Source organism: Amblyomma maculatum, chromosome 3 (assembly GCF_055883805.1).
Source record: "Amblyomma maculatum isolate TAMU_Amacu chromosome 3, ASM5588380v1, whole genome shotgun sequence".
NCBI lineage: Eukaryota > Metazoa > Arthropoda > Arachnida > Ixodida > Ixodidae > Amblyomma > Amblyomma maculatum.
Genome location: NC_139346.1, coordinates 113,457,875 through 113,465,441, shown reverse-complemented (window position 1 = coordinate 113,465,441; position 7,567 = coordinate 113,457,875).

Below are 7,567 nucleotides of genomic sequence, written 5' to 3'. Positions count from 1 at the left end.
TTGCCTTCAAACCAATGTTAGGGCTGATCGTTATTTGGTTCAGACGGAATGTGCGTACAGCATGTCCCGAACAGGTATTGCAGCTTATGAAGAGCCTAATAGCCACAAGCGCTATATCGAAGGGTAGCTTAAGGTGAGTACAATTACACTAAGCTAAGTGTCGGTGTTGTCAATTACTTAACTGAAACTGTGTAGAACTTTACAATAAATTATTATTCATATATCGTTGGATGGCTCCCGTCTAAGTAATTTGCACTGAAATAATTGCAGGACTTCAATGTGGTGATGCAGCCAACAGATACTAATATTCTCTTGTTGATTTCGAAGCATCTAAAAATGTTCGCTTTTTCTTTTATAGTACTAGAGGTTCCTGGCTGATGCACCTATAACCTGCCTGTGCGATATTCCTGGTCTGGATGATTCAAGAACCCTCTAGTGTGCCGTTTGTTGTTGCGTCTTGATGTGACACGGTTTTAACAAATATATTAACACCCAGCACGGCCAACAAGTATCGATTGTGATTACAAAAGTTGCTGGGCATAACATCTCGGCTGCAGCAAAATGAAAAACTTCCGTGCGTCGTGCGATTTCAGTGCGCCCTAAAGAAACCCTAGTGGTCCAAATACTCTCGAAATACTCTACTACAGCATCATTCGATCATGACCCATGGGTTGCCTTGGCACGGTAAACCGAAATTCGCAAATTGATAATTTAGTTCTGCAGGTCTCTATCCAAAAGTCAGAAACCTCTGAATGAAGTGTGAAGTATGCTCCTACTCGCACATGTCTGCCCACATACACACCAATGCGTGCGCACACGTACTGTAATCGTCTCTACAGAGACACCTGAGCGCATACATAAAACGCAGAAAGCATAAATGCTCAGGCGGGAACGCATGAATGCAAGCAACCCGCCCACGCTAGTGCGCGCAGGTGCAACACAGACGCACTCACCAGCGCAAAAAGTGGGTGTACTGTTTCACTGTGTTCAAGGAAACTAATCAGACCTAGATATACGAAAAAGAGAACGTGATTTTTCATCCAAACAGGCTACAGCTGTGAATGCTGGGCAAGCTGCCTGCAGGCAGTATTTATATATCAGAACGGCAGAGAATGCGCACGTTTACCTTAATTTACAAAAATGTGAGCTCTTCGCTGCGCGTTCAAAACGGATAAGAATGGAAGTCGGAGTGAGAGCTGCGCATTCTACATTTTTGAAATGACCTGGAGAAAGACCACCACTTCCGCTACTCCAGCTTCGGAAATTTCGACGAAATGCTTCTACTCGGCGGCCGCTTTTCGATGGAGGCGAAAAGCAATGTGCCCGTGTGCTGTGCGATGTCAGTGCACGTTAAAGAACCCCAGGTGGTCGAAATTTCCGGAGTCCTCCACTACTGCGTCTCTCATAGCCTGAGTCGCTTTGGGACGTTAAACCCCACAAACCAAACCAAACCAAACTTTGCAATATGATTTTTTGCGGAAAACATAATGCCAATAAATGTCTATAAAAAAAGGAGAATAGCTGAATATCTCCACACCACTCATTGGATTTACATTCATTCTTCTTCAAATTATTTTCGCTTAAAGAGTGACGTCGCCTATAGCAACTAGGTAGGTTGAAGGGCGTTGACGGATTTGTGTTTTGCAGAAATGTGTTATAAAAAAAGCGGGATCCATTTTCAAACCATAGGCCCTGTAAGGTTACGGTGGTCCTTCTTCAACTTAGATAGTGACAGTAAGCAATAGCAGTAGAAGCGGCGCAAGCGGATCCATCGAAAGGCATCCAGAAGGAAGCGTAATCGATTACGCAATCTCGGCATCGACCCCGCGCACCCGCACAAGGCCGCCAAACAGTCTCTCGACACATCACAACGGGAGCCGGAAGAAACTTCTAACACAAGCGCGAAGGTGCACAGCTGCCAGCGTATGCATTCCGCCGCACACAACCGATCCTCCTCGCATCATGTCGGAAACCGCGCGTGCAGACTACTGCTTCCAGAGAATTTGAGGTGTTTCTATTGGGTCAAAGGAGAGGAGCATAGCTTGCGAGAGATGCGCTGTTCGTGCTCTTTCAACCCTCCTTCTATACGTATCGAATGTTCGTTCGCCGTTATTTATGAGCGCTCCGCGATACGACCACCTGTTCTCGACGAAGCTACGGTAACGGTAGCAGGCACGCCCAGGCTTAGGCGAAGTCAGCTAGGAGCTCACGTCTAGGCGTGGCAGCTCGAGAGGCTGTGATTAATGTTCGTTCTGCCTCTCTTGTAGTGTATTCACCACTCAGTCTTTTGTAAATAGCTGCTCTATTTTGTGCTTTTAATGTCTACAAAGTTATCTCGTCAAATTCGTCGTGTCACCCGCCAAATCGACGAGCACCTCGAAGATGCGGAGAACTGAAGAACACAATGCAGCTAGTTTAACTGGCCGTCTCATAGTAAGCGTCATCGGAAAGTAAAATTTTCGCTACGGGCTTCTCAGCTGAGTTGTAGAGCTATTCGTAGGGAATGTTTGTCCATATTCCTAGTTTGCGCCGTTATGGAAAGTGTCGCTATCTCCCAAACCTCGAGTCATCTAATTGGTGGAAACGCCGGAACGGGAGGTGGCAGGCACATCAGATGTTTCCATCAATCAGATGACTCTAGGTCACGGAGATAGCGATACTTTCGTTAACGACGCAAAATCGGAATATGAGTGCGGCTCTCGCCGACAGTGTTATTCGGAATTTCAGAGTAAAATATTGGTACAGCTTCTTTTTAATGAACTCGATGCGGCTAGACGCAAAATGCCCTTTTAATAGAGATAGCTACCATTCAAATACATGTATGCGGGTCGGCATCTACACGCTGCGTTTAAGACTATCGGGACCCTTTGGATATTCTAGCGGGCTGAAGACATCGCCGCTGCTGTTTATAAAGCGTGCTGGGGAAATACGCTTTCGCGGTTAGCTTTCATTGTCAGTGCTTTTGTCTACTTTGTCGTTTTGTTACGTCATGAAAAACCTTTAGCAAATGAAGTGTTCCGTACGCTTCTTCTTTTCGTGATCAAATATTGTACACAGAAATTTTCTTATTGTATGAATTTGAAATACCGCCACCTGTGACAAGCGAGCGGGGCTCCTTCCGCGAACGAGCCGCCATGTTATGGGAACCAGAATAGTGTTGCTGTAGTTACGATACGACTGTCGTCACCGTAAGGGGAATGACCCGCATCGAAGCACACTGTAGGATGCTTTTTCGACGCTCCACCTATAAGCCTGAAACATTCCAAATAAATTCTCGTGCTATACTTCTCTTCAGGTGGGGTGCTTTTATCATAGCAATGGTGAATCAGTGCTCCATTTTGTATGTTATAACAATGCAATGGATTGGATAGAATCTCCTGGCTGCTTCCATAGAGGCTTAGTACGTGGTATTTAAGAGCGTTAGCTCTTACTACTTACGCCGATGGGACACGACCGTACGATTTATTAATTTCGCGGCCGGTGTTCTAGCAGTGGGCTACGTCAAAAACTGCTTAGAATTTGTCTTGGTCAGCTGTTCATGTTAGTGTAACTGGGGTACAGGGGACGGGGACATCCTGCAATACCACAAATGTCACAAAAATCATATAATGGGAAGGACGGGAGTTGTCTGATAACACTGTGCGCTAACTAGGACATCAAGCGCAATAATATGTAGGAAAAAGTCCGGTCTTTGTTATGGGACACAAGAAGAGAGCCAAAAACCGCTCACAGGAAGGAGCGAATTGGGGACGTTAAAGTGCGGCAGCTTTTACCTTTCGCGTTTGGCAATTCCAAATCGGTTTGTTCAGGTCTGCCATGTGACCCCCAAGGAAGAGTCCGAAACCGTGTTCAGCATGGTACATCATGGGAAAGTAGCGTAAACATAAGAACAAAACAAGTTATAAAACTGTGGCGCTTGGCACAGGGAGTAATCAGCGCACAAGAGAAATTATTGAGGCATATCCAATCATGAAAGGATAGGAAAATTGTGGTAATGACGCACCATATCAACTTAACAAAAATAAGATCACGTACCTTTAACCAATTGTCGTGTAATTCTGCGCGAATTTTTTGTGTTTTTCTAGACTTGCTTTTTTATATCTTTTGTCCTTTATTCTTCTGATGAATTTGTCTCTTGCCCCTTTTTCTGCACTATATATTCTGTTAGCATTTCCAATAAAAATTTAGTTGCGAGTTAGCACTCTTGTGTGTCCCTCATTTTGTCCTCGTCTTCTTTGCGGTATGTTCCCGTAATGCAAACGCACCAACTCGCCCAATTTAGCATTCTTGCTCATCGTGGTTCGTTGCCACCCTTGCCACCTAAGTTGGCGGCAATCCCAAGGCCCACTCTACACAACTTGGTGCCACCCACGATGGTGGTTACCTTAAGGCCCATCCTAGGTGATCGGATGCTAGCCAAGATGGCGGCTATTTGAAGCCCGCATTAAGTCAAGTGGTGCCACCTGAGATTGCGGCCAGCATAGGCCAAGTGATGTAGCCAAGATGACAGCGTATTTAGTGATCACGTAACTCTTTGTTCATAATAGATGATAGCGGCACAGTTTCTGATTCAGAATTCAAGATCGCAGCCACTATAAGTCACATGAAGCAGCCAAAAAGGAGGCATTATTAGTAACCATATGGCGCTTACAACATAATCAAAGTCGGTGGCATAGTTTCGGATTCGGAATCCAAGAGGGCGGGCCACCACTTGACGTCACAATCTAGGATGGCGGCCTGCGTTTTAATCGCATGGCCATGCTGCCAATATCTAAGCTGACAGCTTAGTTTAGGATTCCCCTTATTGTGACGTTACAATGCAAGATGGGTTTAATGAAACATTTAGAGCGAAATATACAGTGCGTTTTCGATTTAGTGGCGAATGTAGGATGACGTTCATGATCATTTCATTACAATAGAATAATATTGTGAAAAACTACAGTTGGTTAAAGCTGCACATTCTAAAATACATAAGTGCAGGTGGACAGTAGGCACAGGGAACAAGCTTAAGATAAACAATATAAATTGAGTTTTGCCACATCGAGTCTCTTCGCTTCATCAATCGATATATTTAAAACGAAAGCGACTTCGATTTTGTATTCCTATGAATACACAAACTTGATGTAGCTTTATATTGAGCGGAACATAAGGAAGTTAAAAGGAATAATTTTGTCTTGACGCTAAATGTTGAAAGTTTCAATTATTTAGTACGGCGAAATTATCTTGAGGACGGCAGACTTTTCCGTTATGGCTAATACATTTGTCACAGTGGGTATGGTTCATTCGACTTGATTGTCACTTTATTTTGCGAAATAATTTCTTCCCAAAAATATCTTAGAGCCTCACTGTGAACATGTCTGTATAACTAAGCAATCAAACGAGACCACAGGGAGGGCAGAAGTTGACCCTTTTGAGTGAAAAAACGACCCTGTTACCCTTAATTCGAAACAAAACGCAAGGTCGAGCGACATAAACAGAAGATTGTATTTTTTTTTGTTAGAGTCACATTGTAAAAGAACAGTAAAAGGATCGGTATAGTATACTGAAAAGACCTTTTCTGAATTTATTGGTAAAGTTTTCATTTCAAGCTTGGAAGAAACAATGCCAAGCGAACCCATTGTCTGAATAGCGAAGATGCGGTCAGATTTTCTTACAAGGACTTCAGGGGCGTTCTATATAAAAGATTCGGAAACCCGAATGTCAAGCGGGCCGAGCTGCGCACCAGATCGGCGTCATCATGAGGTCTCTGTGCCTAACCACGGTGGTCGCCAGCCTCATGGGTAAGTTAGAACACGCTGAGGAATAAGGCTGTAATATTTTATGCGTCCACCACCTGTTGTCTCCTTCATATTACTCGGATCGCAGGACCGCCTTTTATTTTTTCACCTTGTGTTTTTTTCTAGAGGGATGCTGCAAACATTTCCCTTCAACTTTTTCTCTTTGTGAAATTCTATTCTCAGGGTTATTGCTTGCCCGGTAGTAAAAAATAAATTTCCTATTAGCGAAATTTTATTTTTCCTTCAATGCGCCGCTCTAAAGCCAGACAGAGACCCTATTATTACTAGTCATCAAGAAATCGCTTTGTTGCCATGCATAAACAATGGCGAACAGTTACACGCACAAGAACAAATCTGCGCAGTTATGCGCAATGGTTTTTGGACGTATCTTTCTGGGAAATGCAATGGTGGTATTGTGGCGGTACCTGTAACTACTTTTACGGTCTCTTCCAGTATATCAAAGCAGTATTTTCAGTGAATGTGGCGTCTCTGTTTTATGATTTTTATGATTTTAAAAAACAGCGCTACAAAACACGGACAGATAGAAAGCGATACATACATAATGAGCTCTACGGAAAACTGAATTTTTATAGTTGAAGTGTTCTTTATTTGAACAAAGCAGTTGGTGAAATGTTAAAAAGTGTTCCAAAGTCCTATTGCATCAATTTCTCTTGTACAAAAGCCGTCATTTCCTTTGCATCTAATGATAAGAAATTGCTGGTCATGCATGCTTCTGCGCAACCAGGTAGTTCAACCAGCGGTTCGGGCCTATTACATCAGTCTATTGGTAGCAGGACTGACACTTGCTAAACTGACAATGGACGCCAAAAGAACCCCCGTTTCTGCTTTAAGCTTTTCCTTTGCTCGCGAATCCTGTAATTTACCATCGCCCCGTTTAAGCAAGGAAGGTCTTACCACACGTCATTGCAATCGTGTAAAACTCCTTTTGTGCATGGGACCGCAGAGACTATGTGTTCCTTGGCATTGTTTGTTGCCAGGCACGCTTTTATCTTGCATAGTTTTGCAGACGTGTCTGGGGTTAAAAAAGTACACCTCAGTTTTATTCGCAGATAAGGACCAATTTTCGTTAATTACCATCTTTCTGATAAAGCTATATAGTATTCCTTTGTAGCCACATGGCTGCACTTGGATGGATGTCAATGAGTAATTACCCCCTTATTACAAATCCACTTTACCTTGTGGGCTTCCGCTAAGTATTTTACCAGCAATTCTCAAGTTATAACTTATGAATGTATGTTATAACGGCTGTCTATTGCTTTTGGCTAGAATTCAAACTCGCTCTCTCTTTTTGCTTCGAAGATCCTTGAGCATGCCTTCTCCCTTCAAGATCAATATCTGATATGAATAATTTGCATCTTCGGCCTCTCAATATGGTGCTTAGTACTGTCTTTGATAAATTGAAGGCAAGCTTTTTTCAGATCATTTTGAAACAAAACCTCAAAATTGACTCGGTCGCTTTAATGGTATCAATGTACACGATGTAATAGTGGGAAACGTTTTGCTTCCTCTAGGCTCATACATCCTCTATGTTTCGTGTCTGCAGAAAAATAGCATCATGTCAAGAAAACGAGTCGCGCCTTAGGTTCAGGGCTACAACATGTCGACAAAATACAACGCGACACTCGCGGAGTTTGAGGCAACCGAGGAATAGTGCAGGATACAGGTTGTTGTTGTTGTGGCTGTAGGAAGAAGGAAAAGAAAATGCACGGGCCTGCTACTGGCTCTGTAGCTGAGCCACCTCCGCTGCCTCGTAAAGACAGAAGAGAAAA